Here is a 16,745-nt window from a genome sequence, read left to right on the forward strand (position 1 = left end):
CTACCTACCTACCTACCTACCTATCTATCTAGGTAATCTGTTATCTATCTATCTATCTATCTATCTATCTATCTACCTACCTACCTATCTATCTAGGTAATCTGTTATCTATCTATCTATCTATCTATCTATCTATCTATCTATCTATCTATCTATCTATCTACCTACCTACCTACCTACCTATCTATCTAGGTAATCTGTTATCTATCTATCTATCTATCTATCTATCTATCTATCTATCTATCTACCTACCTACCTATCTATCTAGGTAATCTGTTATCTATCTATCTATCTATCTATCTATCTATCTATCTATCTACCTACCATCTATTGTATGTATATATGTATGTATCTGTCTATCTATCATCTATTGTATGTGTGTATGTATATGTATATGTATGTATCTATCAATCTATCTATTGTATGTATATGTATGTATCTATCTATCTTGTGTATGTGTCTATCATATACATGTATCTATGTATGTATCTGTCTATCTATGTATCCATCTATGTATCTATGTATCTATCTATATAACTATGTATCTTTTTTTTTTGTTTTGCTGTATGGAGGTGAAGACTGTTACATGCTGGTATGAAAGTAGACGGTTTGGGAGTTGCACGACTCCCAGGTGGTAACCCAAGGTTAGGACCCTGTCTTTCAGTTGTCTCATTCAACGTTTTTGTTCTCATTGTGTCATGCATACTTCCCCATAAACATCCCCCTTCCTTTATGTAATATGCCTGAAGCCCGAGTCGTAAGGGATGATGCTAAAAGGGCCTGTTCTGTGGTAATGGTCCTGAGGTGATGAGCACTGGGGCCTTCCTTTTCGGGAATGGCTGTCTAGACGAGTGACACTTTACATTTTTACAAGAAGTAAATCTGGCCAAGGCTTCCTTTCCATAGCTTAAAGAACTGATATGATTGGTTTCACTTATTAATATATTGATAGTAGGTTTAGTTCAGATTTATTTCATATTATTAAGAGGACCAGGTCGCATTGTGTAAGAAATGACATAGGTACTGATATACCTAAGGAGTGGAGAGTTTAAGCCAGGAAAAAAAAAAAACCCATCCTTTTTTTTCTACCCTGCAACAAAGGTATTTTGGGTACTGAGCACGTTGCTTTGCCAGCTGCTCCTCCTTGGCTGTCATATTTACCTTCATTGCCTTGTCTCTGTCGGGGATCAACAGAAGCCGGGGTGCAGGAAGTGGATCTATCACTTTAAGAATATCAGGTTTATATAATCCGGCCAACAATTGGCAATTGGCTGTTAAGCGACAGGCCAAAGCCTTCTCTTAAGGAACAAGAGTGCCAGTCCGAGGAGACAGCCTTGATTTACGTTAGTCAACATTTTTTTTTTTTTTTCCCCGAGTGACACATGAGAAACCTGAACTTAGGCTAAATTTGGAGATATTGAATTGCTGGATTCACACTCCCATAACAGGGGCTAAGTCAATGGCAGCGGGGCTGATGGGGCTGAGCCGTTTTCTGGACCTCAGTTTCTCCAGTGAGGCCTCGCCCCCACTGTTAGGTGTCCTACGCAGTCCTACACAGTCCAACGTTAGCTGTTAGGTGTCCTACTCTCGTCAGCTGCGTGAGCTCGTGATTCCTTCCTGAGTAAACCCTTAGGGATGCGTCGTTTCCCCCTTTTTTACAGAGGAGCAAGCCACAGCTTAGGGGGCTGAGGAATTCTCTTGCCGATCCAGGGCTAGGCAATAGTAGCATGGGCACCAACTGAGGTGGGGGAGACATGTTGCCTCTGACTATCTACCGTTCTTATCTGTCAGTTTAGTTTTACCCATTTCCTCCAGACACCAACACACTTATGAACCCCCCTTCCCCCCACACACATTGCCACAGTTACAGCATTGGGTGTTTAGAGGGGGAATGGGTGCTTCACAAACACAGTTGGTGGCCTTCCCAAGGACATTTTCCTCAGAGATACTGAATCGTGTAACTCTCTGAAGCACTTCCCAATGCCATGTTGTAACAGGTGTGATGACGTCGGGAGATACATATAAACTTCTTTCATGGACTCTTTGTTTCCTACCTAGAGAGGAGTCTCCTGTGAGGACAGGTTTGGGGGAATTGGAATTGTATCGTGGAGGGCCGTTGTAGTAAAGGGACAGGTGATAAAAAGAGGGAGGAGGTGAACAGAGGGTGAATTAAAGCCGAGGGTTTACTTGGGGTCTCCTGGGAAGCCTTCTGCAGGGTGAGCATCTGTGGTCCGAAGGGGAAGGCTGTTAATCCCAGCACAGCAGGGACAAGCAGGAGCTGGGAGACACGTTGCACAGGGCTCCCAGGTGAAGAAGTTTTGCTGAAGTGGAGCCAATGTCCTAGCCAGGAAATAAAGAATTACCAGATGGTTGAGGTCACTTGGCTGACCAGCCTGTTTCAATCCCATATTGCGGCTGCATCTGGAGCAACACGGCTGATAGAGGACAGGCAACTCTCAGAGAAGGAGACTAGGATGGAGTCTTCACAAGCTGCCCTTAGTGTTGTGACGCCCCCAGGTCTCCCTATTTTCCTTTCAAATCAAGCAATGACTCTGTTACCTCAGCCCATAGGGCAAATAGCCCGATAGAATTGTTTCCAAATTCAGATTTGGCTCTCTAAACTCGAAGGCTTTCTTTGAGCAATTCGCTTTTCCTGATACTCTTTCTGAAAGATATTTATTCTTCTTGTCAGGTAATTCAGTTGATTACTTCAGAAATAACATTTTCCCCCTCTTTTCCCGCCATGAGTGCATGGTGTACATATATATGTATGCTTGCATATGTGTGCTACGCTGATGGTAGGAATTATCCTTGATGGTTCCCCCGCTTTATTCCTTGAGGCAGGGTCTCTCAATCCAAACCAGACCCACGCCCCTCATCCTGTGGATCAGTTTTGCTGTCTCTTCCAAAGCTAGAATTGCAGGCAGGTCCCCAGGGCCATCCAGTGTTTATTGGGCTCTGGGGATCTGAGCTAGGGACCCCATGAAAGTGCTTTAATCACGGAGCCATCTTCCTGGCCCAAGACACTTTATTATTTTGCTGGTCCACAGTGCCCAGAGACCCTGTTAAATTTTGAGGATGAGCAGGTCTTTCTGTTCCCAGCCTAGGCTTGGGTGTCTGTTGTACCACCACAGATCTCCTCATCCCAGTCAGAAGAGCTACCACGCCCACCCTGGACCTGCTCTCTGTTACCCTTTGTCCTCTCTAGTATTAACTTTCTACGCTTCTGTCTCAGTAGGAGCTTCCTCTGGACCTCTGCGAGGAACATTTGTAGCCAACCTCCTTTCTTCCAGGGTGAGCTGAGGCTATGCAGAGCTTGGTGTCCTCTGGGTGCCTGCCCTCATCTAGACTCTTCAGACTGTGGTACGGAGGGACTGTTATAGGGCCCCGGGTTCTTCTCCTCCTACTTCATTCAGGTATATCGTGCACGTTGATCATATTCACCCCTCAATTTGCTCTCCTCTTCCTTCTTGTCCTGCATACCTTTGTTTTCGAATGGGAAGCAAGCCTGGTTAACATTTCCCAGAGGCCCGTGATGGCACACGCTGTATCTGGGCTTATTTTAAAGATGCAGGAATTTACAAGTAGGAGGTACCCAGTGTGTTCATTTGGCTTACGTAGAAGCTATTCCGTTCCTCGCGTGACATGGGGTTATTAGCATTTAAGAAGGTTGCTTTCCAGAATACCTGGCTGGGAGATAAGAGGGTGTGTGTGTGTGTGTGTGTGTGTGTGTGTGTGTGTGTGTGTGTACCTGTGCCCTCTCCCAGGGCTGCAGAAACCACTCTTCTTCCTGGACCTCTCTGACTATGAGGGCCCTTGGATGCCTCAGCCATCCCTCGAGTCTTGCCTCTATGCATATTCTGGAAGTAGAGCATGGTAGCTCAAGCCTGTATGTGTAAAGCATGTCCTCGGGTATGTGTGTAAAAATTCTGCATCCCATGACAAAAGGGAGGAGGTGAGGCCAATTAAAAAAACAGTACGGCCAGGATACCAGACACCTCGTGTGTCTCTCTCTGTGTGAGCATGTGTGCATGTAGGTGTCACATGTGTGCACACATGGATGGAGGCAGAAAGTTGGTACCGAGTGTTTCCCCACATCGCTCTCCACTTTCCTCATGAACCTGCAGCTCACCAATTCGATCTAGCTAGCCAGTTTGTTCCTGAATTCCCCTGTCTGCAAGTGCTGGGCTTATCGGTGGGTTGCTGTGTCCCCCTACTTTTATGTGGTAATGGGGCTCCAAACTCCATTCTTCTCTCTTGTGAGGTAAGCAGGTTAGCTGTTGAGCCAGCCCTCTAGGTTTGACACATTTTTGGGTCACTTCTTTGTTGCTGTTGTTGTTAATGTTACATGTATGTGTATGGTGTGCATGCATGTTCAAATGTGTGAACGTGTATATGTATGTGTTGGTGCACATATTTTTATGTGTGCATGAAGAGGCCTGAAGTTCATGTCAGGAATCGTTCTCATTTGGTCTTTCAGTTTATTCTCTGAGTCAGGGTCTCTAAGAGATCACATACAGGGCCAGTCTACTGAGCCAGCCTGCCCTGGAGATCCCATGTCTACCTTCCAAGACTAGAATTACAAGTGAAACGCACTCACGCCAAGTCCACTCAGCATTTATATTCGTTCTGGAGACTTGAACTCTGGTCCTCTTGCTTGTGTGGTAAGCATTTTAATAGCCGAGTCCCCTTTCCTGAGACTGGAGTTACAGATGATTGTGAGCTTTTAGATGTGTGCTAGGAATCTAAACGGAGTTCTCTGGAAGAGCAGCCAGTGCTCTTAGCTACTGGGCCATCTCTCCAGCCCTCCACAGACGAACATCAGGAGCAACAACAACAACAACAACCAGCAAAATCCGTGGTAGATTCTAAATATAGAAACAAATTTACTTATGGTCAAGATGATGGGATTTCAATACAGGGCAGTGGAAACACAATACTTTGAACATACCTGAGCATGGAGGGAAGGCAGCTCCATCTAACCTTTCAGAGAAACCCGCCAGGTAGAGGTGAGTCCTGAAGTTCAGAGAGCTTCTTTGGAACAGACTCCAGAGCATTGAGTAGGTCTTTAGTGGTCAGACCAAAGGAAGCCAGTGGGAAACAATGAAACAATGTAACAATAAGGGCAGGCTCTCCAAACAGGCTGGCACTGGAGAACTGCGAGAGTCTGTCCTGGCTGAAGTGAGAACAATGACAGAGGCCTGACAACAGCGTGCTGGTGCTGGCTCCCGGCTGGTTCTAGGGAGTCAGTTATTAAATAGCCAGTAATTTTGGAAGCTGGTAGTTAAACCATTGGCAGCTCGAATGTACAATGAAGGCAACATTTACATCACGGCAATCGGGAGAGTCTACATTCAGTGCAGTCTTGCCTCCTCCCAAAGGGGAGGTATGGCATGCATGGCCACCCCAGTATGAAATGCTTTCCCAGGGCCCCTCCCCGTAGGGGATGGGCAGTTAGCACAGAATGGCTGGTAAGCAACATGGACAGGTTTGCCAATAAGGAAGCCACCTCTGTGTTCTGCGCCCTGCTCTTCAGAAAATAGACCCCACTGAGGAAGATCTGCTAGCAGGAGGTTGAACAATGATGCAGCTGTGACAAATCCCTCCAGATAGCTCCACAGGCCATCAGAGCCCAGTTCTGCACATAGGCTGCCTTTGTGGGGGAGGGGTAGTGGAATGATAGTGGAGTTTCTCTCTCCATCCAGGGTTCCTGGAGGAGACCCAGAGGAGCGAATGATCGGGTTAAAGGATATCCTTGGGGGTTGGGGGGGGCAGTTATCCCCACATCTGCTATGAGTGAAGAGATGTGAGACCCTTGGGTATAATAAACTGTGATGAAGGTACAGGCCTGAGCCCCAAGACCGTGGTGGGGATTCAGAAGGTCGGGGCGGTGTAACTGGGGGAAGGTAGAGTCAGCATTTGGACTGGTTTCCATATTGCAGTGGCTCTCAACTGAGAGTACAGGGTTGCCCCCAGGGTATATTAGGCAATGTCTGGAGACCTGACGGGGAGTTTCGTTCCTATTAGTTAACAGTTACTGGGGGGAGGGGAGGTCGTTTTTTGTTCAGTGGTCCAGTCATTGGGAAGTTGCCCACACTCCTGTAAATAAAGCTCCGTCCATGTTCGTGCCAACAACCCTCATTAACCTCAATGGGCTACAAACAAAAAAAAATGATAGGAGAGCAGGAGGGGGGCGTTGTGGGGAAAAAGAGGAGGAGGAGAGGAGGAGGAGGAGGAAGAGAAAGGAGGAGGAGGAAGAGGAGGAAGAAGAAAAAGGAGGAGGAGGAAGAGGAGGAAGAAGAAAAAGGAGGAGGAGGAAAGGAAGGAGGAGGAGGAAGAAGAGGAAGAAGAAAAAGGAGGAGGAGGAAAGGAAGGAGGAGGAGGAAGAAGAGGAAGAAGAAAAAGGAGGAGGAGGAAAGGAAGGAGGAGGAGGAGGAAGAGAAAGGAGGAGGAGGAAGAGGAGGAAGAAGAAAAAGGAGGAGGAGGAAAGGAAGGAGGAGGAGGAGGAAGAGGAGGAGGAGGAGGAAGAAGAAGAAGAAGGAGGAGGAGGAGGAAGAGGAGGAAGGAGGAGGAGGAAGAAGAAGAAGAAGAAGAAGAAGAAGAAGAAGAAGAAGAAGAAGAAGAAGAAGAAGAAGAAGAAGAAGAAGAAGAAGAAGAAGAAGAAGAAGAAGAAGAAGCAGCAGCAGCAGCAGCAGCAGCGGCAGCGGCAGGGGTTTAGACAGTGAGAGATGAGAGAGGTAATGGGGACGAAACCTATTCATGGACATTAAACCCATGAACTGTCAACTCTCTCTCTCTCCCTCAGAGTGTGTGTGTGTGTGTGTGTGTGTGTGTGTGTGTGTGTGTACACTCGTGCACGCCCAATTAAGAAATGATGTTTTGGAAGTAGATAAAAGCAAATAGTAAGGAAGGGGAGCTCTGAATTCACTCCCACTACCATAGGGCAGTTTTTTTTTTTTTTTTTAAAGAAATAGAAGTAAAAGGATACATTTTAAAAGACACCACTGGGGCTGAGGTCTTGGTCAGTGTCCAGTGAGTGCTTAGCACACAGAAAGCACCTCCCCATCCCCTGAGTGCGCACTGCAGCCCCAAATGAGTAGACAAAGAAACCATTGAAAAAGCTTTATCAGGGTAGGGAACAGGCCAATGAGGTTTGGTAATCCCAGAAGGTGAATGGGAAGCTGGAATTGAGGTCCTGCGGAAGCACTGTGCACAAAGCTCACGCTGTCTGCTTCTTTCATTTTTCCCCACCCACCCACTCACCCCTTCCCCACACTGTGTGCTTCTTAACACGGTCGAACAAATATGTTTTATGCTGCCTTTCGTTCTGAGGAAAGCTGGTTATTTCTGCGTGATAGGCTTAAGCCAGAGACACTGAGATGGCTCCTTGAGACCCTGAGAATGCCACTGTTGGGACTTCGAGAGTGAGGAGATGTTTGGCAGGGGCCAAGGCACAGATGTCTGGGACAGAGACCAGTGCAGTAATGGCTTGACCAGAAACTACACGTTTCAGGCTAGAAGGGACCGGACAACCTTTTCTCTACAGGACTGCACAGGAAATGCTGCCGGCTCTGGAGGCCAGAGGGTCTGGGGCTGCACTTCCTATGCTGTAATGTGAAAGCAGGCTGATGACCTGTACGTGAATTTGGCCGCTTTAATTCCGATACATCTTTACTTTGCAAAAGAAGTGGCGGGCTGGATTTGTCTCTCAGTGGTACTTGGTGAAGCCGGGGCCAAAGTTATGAGAAAAAGAGTGTGCTTTCAAAACTGATAGGCGCTACTGCCTGTGGGGGGTGTGCAGGGGGGGTGGGGGGTGGGAATGGGGACTGGGGTGGGGTGGGGGTGGGAATCCTAGGGTAAGGTTTATAGTCAAGGAGATCAGTCGCATCGACTCCTTGTCTCTGTCTTTTCACTTTGACGTCAGCTAGAGTCGTTGTAAACGGAGGGAGCCTCTTCTGAGAAAATGCCTCCCTAAGACTTGGCTATAAGCAAGCCTGTAGGGCATTTTCTTAATTAGTGGTTGATGTGGGCTGGGCTTCCCCTGGCATGGTGGTCCTGAGTTCTTTCTAGAAGAAAGCAGGTTGAACAAGCCAGGAGGAGCAAACCAGAAAGCAGCACTCCTCTTAGGCCTCTGCATCAACTCTCCGAGTTCCTGTCCGGACTTCCCCTTGGTGAAGAACTAGAATGGAGAAGCGTGAACCTCGTAAAGCCTTCACTCTTCCAGTTGTTCTGGTCATGGTGTTTTATCACAGCGATAGTAACCCTAAGACATATGTACATTAAAATTATTTGGTCTTGTATATAAGCCTTTTGCCTGCATATATGTATGTTGCACCGTGTACATTCCCACAGAGGCCAGGAAGAGGATGCTCAGTCTCTTGGGATTAGAGTTACAGATGATTGTAAACTGCCCTGTAGGTGCGAGGAATTGAAACCTGGGTCCTTTGCAAGAGCAGCCAGTGCACTTAACCACTGAGCCATTACTCCAGCGTCTATATGTGCTTTCCTATATATAGAGTTATACATTTGCATTGCTTATTGGTTGATAATTGATTTCCTATTGTTTTAGGGGGTGGTGTTGAACCGTAGAACCTTCCCTAAGCTCTCTTACCTCTCTAAATACAATTAGATCTTTTTCTCCTGGGTATGGCTCTTAGTCACATTTTCTACTATTTGCCTTTGACCCTGGGGTCAGTTCTCAGCCCTGACTGTGCATTAGAATTGCCTGGGGGAAAATTTTAGATCTCAGAATGCCCAGACCCATGTGAAGCTATTAATCAGAACTCTAGGGACTGACCCCGGGCATCCTTAAGTTTTAAAGCTCCCCTGGGGTATCAGAGGCTGTGGGGGGTGGAGTTTCTCTGTGTAGCCCAGGTTGATAGTCACTTCCTGGTATTTAAAGAAGACAAAAAGACATTTTTAAAAACACTTTCCTTCGCTGTTGAAGTAAAGAAGGAAATTCTGTGTAGGTAATGGTTAGGGCCACACAGTTATAGAAATGAAAACAGGATATTGTCAGCTTTAAGGGCTGTTTTCACGCATTTCTTATTTCTTAGAGACAAAATGGAAACTTTTTTGCCCCCTGTGGTCCGGCAGAGTCAATAAAAAAAATATGGGGACGCTTTTGTGACACGGCTGATATTTCTAGCCAGAAGCACTTTCCTATCACCAAGTCTGTGCATGACAGCCTTTGAGGCTGGCAAAAGCGTCCGGGTTCCAGTGATTAATGTGTTACTCACGGAAGCCAACTTTGTCAGAGGAAATGACAGGGACAGACGGGCCCCTGGCAGAGAGAGGGGCTTTATAGTGTTCTGGGCTCGTGCCTGTCCGATGAGCTTTCTTAAGAAGCTCCTAGCTGACAAGTTCAGTGGAGGGCAGGGGGTGGGGCGATTTCTGTTCAGGGCAACATGCAAATCCCAGGGAATGTTTATAAAAATACATTGAATCGATTTATGAAATAAACTGAGATTGATTTGAAAATACGGTAGGAAGTGTTGCATGCTGCGAGTGAGGTATTTTTACGGGGATTCTCAGTGGCGTGTTGTCGAGAAGGGGCTCTTCATGTTATGTTCATGGGCTGAAATATAGCTCAGTTAGCATAACGCTCACTTATCTCCATGAAATCCCCTGACAGAAAGCCCCTAAACTGGTGTGGTATCACCTGCCTGTAGCCCTGACAGTGGGGAAACGGAGGCGGGAGGCCCAAAGGTTCAAGGTCATCCGAGTTGACCGGTGAGTTTAAGGCCAGCTGTGCAACAGGAGACTCTCCCGGGGGTGGGGTGGGGTGGAATCTGAGGTTTCAATCTGATGACACCAGATCACCGAAGCTTTTAGTAGGCCCCACTTCAAACACCTTGTGTTTGTTAAAAAAAAAAAAAAATCTTAACCAAGGTTTAGTCATGAGTGCTATTTGGTGTATGCATAGTGGGCCCAAGCAGGTACAACCATGTAAAGAACCATCTTACCTTCTCAGCTTCCATAATACCAGAGCTATGAAGGTTCTTTGGTAAGGGACGATGGATAGACTTTAGATTTGTTTGTTTGTTTTTTTTTGAGATTTAAGTTTTATTTTATAATTTAATTGTATGTGCAATGTGTGCCTGCATGTGTGTATGTACCATGTGCATGCAGTGCCCCTGGTGGCCTGAAGAGGGCATCAGATTCCCTAGACTTGGGAGTTGCACATGGTTGTGAGCTGCCGTGGTGTTGGTTCTGGGACTCTAACCTGAGTCCTCTACAAGAGCAGCAAAGCTTTCAACCCGAGTCATCTCTTTAGTCCCCATCCCTTAGGCTTTGGTCTAGTGCATATAACTGGATATTGACGGAAACAGTCATGCTGATCAATTTTTAGTAATGTTTTTGTGAAGACACCTGACCTGTCGCAATTCCAGAGCTGACTAGTTTAGCTGTTCATCAATGCCCTGGCTCTGGATGGCGTCACTGGTTGTCCCGATTCCCCGATTTCCCGATTCCCTTAGCTTTTCTTTCTGACCGTAGGATGCCACTTTAGCCCTATAGATCGTAACATCATGGTAAGAACCCAAAGCAGGCTGGAACTGGAGCTCTTCTCTTTTGATTCTTGTTACATTTCTCTAAACCGGGAGAGAATGTCTTTCCCAGGTGTTCCCAGCGACTCCTTCCGCAGGTTTCAAATCCACAGCTAAAAGGCTCCAGCTCTTGTTCCAGCTGTTCAACCCTTTGCTCGAAGTGGGGGAGTCATTGTGTTTGGCGTGGGGGTTAATAAGCTTTTCCTACAAAGGATCACATTATACATGCTCTAGACTTTCTGGGTCACCTATGGTTTCTGCTGCATGGCGTGCTGGTTAGATTTCGTCCACTTGACACATACCCTTAACCCTGGGAAGATACAACCCCCCCAACTCCTTGATCCCTGCCCCAGAGTCCATGTCGAGACTGGCGGCAAGGTCAGGCTAGGTGCAGGAAGTGGTTACAGAGTATCCTGCTGGTTGGTACAGGTCGAGGTCCAGCAACGAAAGCTTCAGGAAAGAAAACTCTACTGTGGAGTGTTCAAGCTCAACCAGACAGGCACTCTCAGAAGATCTTTGGTGAAATAACTCAAGTACTTTATTCCTTGTGGATAGGACCTGATGTTCTCCATTGGCTTGGTCGGTCTGAGAGGTTAGGGATGCCTCATCTGCATGTGGAAGGACTTCAGGTGTTGTCCCTAAGTGACCGAGTGTCACAGTCTTCTCAATGGAGGTGTTGTGGTCATGAGTTCTAGGACAGGAATCTGGGCAGGCGTAGATGTGAATGCCTACCGTTCTCAATGATGAGAATTGCCTGGCTTCCTGAACTCGACCTTAGACCTTACCAGATTCTCTGTCTTGTGGCCAGGCCTACTGCCCCACAGAGAGCCAACAGATTTTGGTTCTGAGTCTAATTTGTAAACAAGGTAATTGAAGATAATGCTGAATATTGTCAGTTTAATGGGATTTAGAGTCAACCCAGGAGATATGTGTCTGGTTGTATCTCTGAGGCATTTCCAGAAAGGCTTAACTGAGGAGGGAAGACCCACCCTGAGTGTGAGCTGGGTCCTCAAACCTAATAAACAGGAGACAGTGAGCTAAGCGCCAGCATTCATCTCCCTTAGCTTCCTGAGTGCAGATGCAGCATGGCTGACCTCAGCCTGCTGCCATCGGGACTCCCTACCACGATGGGTGGCACCCTTAAACTATGAGACGAAATAAGTCCTTCTTTCTTTATTATTATTATTGTTATTATTATTATTATTATTATTATTATTATTATTTTGATCAGGCATTTTGTTACAGCAAGGAGGAAAAAATAACAAATAAATTGGATAATGTACGAAGTTAATTGGCGCAAAGGAAAGAATATTGGCTTCAGAGCCATATTAGGTGCAAAGCTGGTCAAGACTCATCAGGGCTACTGAGGCTGTGATGACTGGGGCGATCTTTGCTATCAGAAAGAAATGATCCACATCTATATAAATATTAATTTAATATACAACCTCCTGCAGCCTCAGTCCAATCAACGGTCAGACAACTGGAGCCTCACCCAGTGGCCCTGTCACCGAGCCACAGAGGTGGAGTCACCTAGGACTTGTTGAATGCATAAGTCCGGCCAAAGCCTAGTTTCTCATTATGGGGTTGTGTTAGTTACTTTTGCTGTTTCTGTGACCCGATCTGTCTGTCACCATGACCCGATCTGATCTGCCTGAGCAGAAGAACTTAAGGAGGAAGCGTTTTGGCTCATGGTTGAGGGACCCTCCCCATCGTGGTGGACAAGGCTTACCAGCAGAAGCCTGAGGCATTGGGTCACAAGTCCCCAGTCAGGGGAAGAGAGATGGACACCATCACTTAGCTGACTTTTCCCCTTTCTATTTCTTATTCAGCTTCAGATCCATAGACTATGGGATGGTACTGTTCACCTTCTCCTTAGTTAACCCTTTCTAAAGAATTCCCAACAGACATATTCAGAGGTGTGCTACGTTTATTCCCTAAGTGTCATCCCTCTCACTCTCCCCCCTCCCCCCCCCATCTTCTGCTCTCTTCCCTCTTTTCTTCTTTTCTCTTGTGGCTTGAACTTCTGATTTTCTTGCCTTCCCCTCCAGAGTGCTAGAATTGCAGTCGTATACTTCCATGCCCAGTTTTGCCCTGGGTATCTTGTCTTCTTTCCTTCTTTCCCTTCTTCTTTGCTTCCTTCCTCCTTCTTTCCTTCCTCCCTTCTTTTTCCTCCCTCCCCAAACACAAGTAAAGGAATAAATGTAAAAAAAAAACATATAAACAAAATATATCTACAATAAATACCCTAGACCTATTAAGGGAAGAATATTTATCTATCTATGTATCTATCCATCATCTATCTATCTATTATCTACACACACACACACACACACACACACACACACACACACACACACACACAATTCACATAGTAAGCCTAGAAATAAACATAACAAAACAAAACCCCATCTTCTTTCAGAGATCCCCAGGGCCTTCCTTATTTTTTAAAATCACTGACCCTTTGAAGCCCTTTAACCCTGTAGAGGCTGGCAACCTTCCATTAAGAGCTCTGCGTTTGGTTCTGAGCTCCCTCGTTGGTGTGCAATGCTGAGTATGAACAACTGTGCCTGTGCCAGGGAGACTTGGACTTTACTCTTCTTTTGTTTGCCAACCTTCAGGCAGCAAAGTAGCCAGCCCCTGAACATTTTTTTTTTTTTTTGGTTCTTTTTTTCGGAGCTGGGGACCGAACCCAGGGCCTTGCGCTTCCTAGGCAAGCGCTCTACCACTGAGCTAAATTCCCAGCCCCCCCCTGAACATTTTTACATTAAAAACACGTTGTACAAAATTGAATCTACTACCATTTTGTTTTCCTTTTTATCGTTAATTTATTTTCTTTTTAATCATTAAGCTAAGCTATTTTATTCCCAATTTCCTTTACCCGCAGAATTCCCTCAGATGAATTCATTTTCCTTATGGTGCGTACGTTTTGTAGTTGATTCAGACGGCATCTTCCTCTGTTATGTAAGATGCACCTAGCTTAGTGTCTTTTCCTGTTGTGGTGATAAAATGCCCCGATAAGAGCAACTTGAGGAGGAAAGGGTTTGTTTGGCTCACAATCCAAGGCAACTCTCCATTCTGCAGGGAAGTCAAAGCAATGGCCCACCCTGCAAGGAAGTCAACACAGTAAGAACTAGCAGCCAGTGGTTAAATCTCATCCCCAATGAAGAGCAGAGAGCAACGCACGCAGTACGCACGCAGCACGCACGCAGCACGCACGCAGCACGCACGCAGCACGCACGGAGCACGCACGCAGCACGCACGGAGCACGCACGCAGCACGCACGCAGCACGCACGCAGCACGCACGCAGCACGCACGCAGCACGCAGCACGCACGCACGCTCCTGCTCCACTCACCTTCTTTCAGGCAGCACAAGATCCCCAGCTTTGGGAATGGCTGTGCTCACTTAAGATGAGTCTTCCAATAGCAATAATCCCTTACGGATGTGTCTTGTAGTTCTATGTTTTGTCAAGTTGACAGCACCAACCATCATAGTACCTTTATCTAGGGTCACTAAATAAGTAATTATTCCTTTAAAAACATGGAAAGGGAAGGCTGGGTAGGGTGGCACAGCGGCTAAGAACACTGGCTGCTTTTCTAGGGGACCTGGATTTGATTCCTAGCACCCACATGGTGGTTCGCAACTGTCTGTAGTTCTGGCTTCAGGGAGTTCCCCTCTTCTTGCCTCTGCAGGACTGGCCTGCATGTGTGTGGTACACAGATTCGCATACGGACCAAACACCCAAGTATATACAATAAAATACAATTGGAAAAAGAGCCTGTAAGGTAAATCTTAAACTTTGAGAAAGGGAAAATAGTTAGATTGAAGGAAATAGAATTTAGGGTATCTTCTGAGAGACCTCTTCAGTCACCTCTCTTTCCCTCCCCTCTCTCCCTCTCCTCCCTCCCCACCCCATCTCCCCTGTCCCTCCCCTCTCTTCTCTCTTTTCCTCTCATTCCCCTTCCCTTCTCTCTCCATCCCCGTCTCCCCTCTATCCCCCCTCTCATTTCCCTCTCTCCCTCCCCTCATTTCCTTCTCTCCCTCCCCTCATTTCCCTCTCTCCCTCCCCTCATTTCCTTCTCTCCCTCCCCTCATTTCCCTCTCTCCCTCCCCTCATTTCCCTCTCTCCCTCCCCTCTCTATCTCCCCTCTCCCTCCTCTCTCTTCCTTTCCCTCTCCTTACTCCCTCTTCTTTCTTCACCCTCTCTCTCTTTCCCTCCCCCTTTCCACCCCCCTCTTCCCTCTCTCCTCCTCTTCCTCTCCCCTCCCTCCCTCCCCTCCCCCTCTCATGTCTCCTCTCTCCCTCTCTCCTTTCCTGGCCCCTCCTTCCCCTTTCCTTTCCTGCTTTTCCTCCCCGCCCTTCAGACTTTTTACATATTCAGCAAACACATTTCATTTGTCCCCCAGGCTCTGGCAGTTGTACGATAAAACAAACTGGGTCCCTTGCCTCCAAGGCGCTCCCAGCTTACGTGGGGGCAGCCATAACTTCCAAACGGTATGGCAGATCGCTAATGATGTAGAGGGAAATTCAGGTCCCAGTGGTGGAGGGAAGGGGGTGACCAACACGAAATGAGAGGTGTCAGGTCCAAAGGGAATTCCAATCCCCAAGCTCCAAAAGGCAGCCCAAGTATCTAAAAATGAGCTCCACCCGCACCATGGGAAGATTTATAGCACTCAGTGAGAAGCCAGCATTCTTCAGGAACTCGTGAAGCCCGTGCAGGTCATTCTACCAAAGGGAGTCAATTCCCAATATCAAAGCTCATGTGGGTCCGCAGGCTCCCTCAGTACCACAAGCACCAGTTACACATTTCAAATCTACGCTGGTATCTTAGCCTTCCTCACCCCTCCCTTACCCAGACTCCATCCAGCACACAGGCTTCCCTCCTCTGAGCTCCTCATCCTTCTAATAGCTCGGCTATTCTCTAGGTTCCTCCTGGTTTCTGAACGCCCTCTTGATTCGCTATCCCTTGGCTGTTCTCTCCTCTCTCTCTAGTCTGCTGGCCATGTTCACGAGGTCTCCTTTCCTCTTTTTCTCTCTGCTCTGGACTCTTCCAGATAGATGCTCCTGACTGTTCTCTCTCTCTCTCTCTTTCTCTCTCTTTCTCTCTCTCTCTCTCTCTCTCTCTCTCTCTCTCTCTCTCTCTCTCACACACACACACACACACACACACACACAGAGCTATCTCCCCCAGAGAGAGAGGGTGGGGAGGGAGGGACGGAGGGAGAGAGAGAGAGAGAGAGAGAGAGAGAGAGAGAACACCTAGGATATAGCAGCCTCTGTAGAATAGTGAAGGAAGAGCCACTTAAAGGAAGGAGGAAGACTCTTTGATGAATTTAAAACACTCCACACCCTTTGGGACCAGTAGTTGTGAAGAAAAGTCCTATTGACTGGTAGGTCGGCTGGTTGATTGAATCTTAAGTACCTCAGGCTTACTTTAAAGTAGTCAGGATGACCCTGATTTCCCATCCCCCTGCCTCTGTTTCTCTAGAGCTGGGATCACAGCTGTGTGGTTCTGGGGATCTAACCCAGGGTTCAGAGTTCACACATGCTCTACCAGCTGAGCCACACGCCTAGCCTGGAAAGTGCGCCCCCTCCCCCCACAGGGTTTCTCTGTGTAACATGGGCTCTCCTGGAACTCACCCTGTAGACTAGGCTGGCCTCAAATTTACAGAGATCCTACTCACCTGGGGGTTGGGAGGAGTCCTAAATGGAGACTTGACTCGAACTTCCTTATTTCTTTGCCTCCCGGAATAACTCCCTTTCTACAGGACCGACTGGAATAGTTTCCTTTGATTTTCTTTTCCCAAGATGTCATATTTTTGACTCTGCAGCCCTGGCGAGCCAAGCTGCCTGAGTTGACCTGGCTGTCTTGTAACTTATAGAGACCCACCTGCCTCTGTCTCTTGAGTGCTGGGATTAAAGGCATGTGTTGTCATGTCTACTCTGTGTACTCTGGTCTTACCTGCTATGCTGCTATATCCAGCCACAAGTGGTCCTGATGAAAAGGAAAAGATGATGCTTGGGGCTTCGCCTCATTGTTCCCTCATCCTTCTGCTGAGATTTCTTCCTGCCAGTTTCTTTTTTTTAAGACAGATTCTGACTTGTGGGTCAATGATCCTGAGGGGTGGAGGAGACCGTGCTGGGACCACTGAATGGCCTCGCTTTGTCTGGCTCAGTGTTTTCCTGACTGTTTATGGTT

At 47.1% G+C, this 16,745-nt stretch overlaps 1 protein-coding gene across 3 annotated transcripts in view; it reads left to right on the top strand.

The window, feature by feature from the left end:
- Map2k6 (mitogen-activated protein kinase kinase 6) overlaps nt 1–16,745 on the top strand; it is a 114,429-nt gene that overhangs the window by 27,754 nt on the left and 69,930 nt on the right. The window contains exon 1 of one of the 3 annotated variants that reach the window (XR_015630140.1): nt 376–6,737. The gene's annotated coding sequence lies outside the window, so the exon portion shown is untranslated. 3 annotated transcript variants of the gene reach the window in all.

Source organism: Rattus norvegicus, chromosome 10 (genome assembly GCF_021556685.1).
Source record: "Rattus norvegicus strain SHRSP/BbbUtx chromosome 10, alternate assembly SHRSP_T2T, whole genome shotgun sequence".
NCBI lineage: Eukaryota > Metazoa > Chordata > Mammalia > Rodentia > Muridae > Rattus > Rattus norvegicus.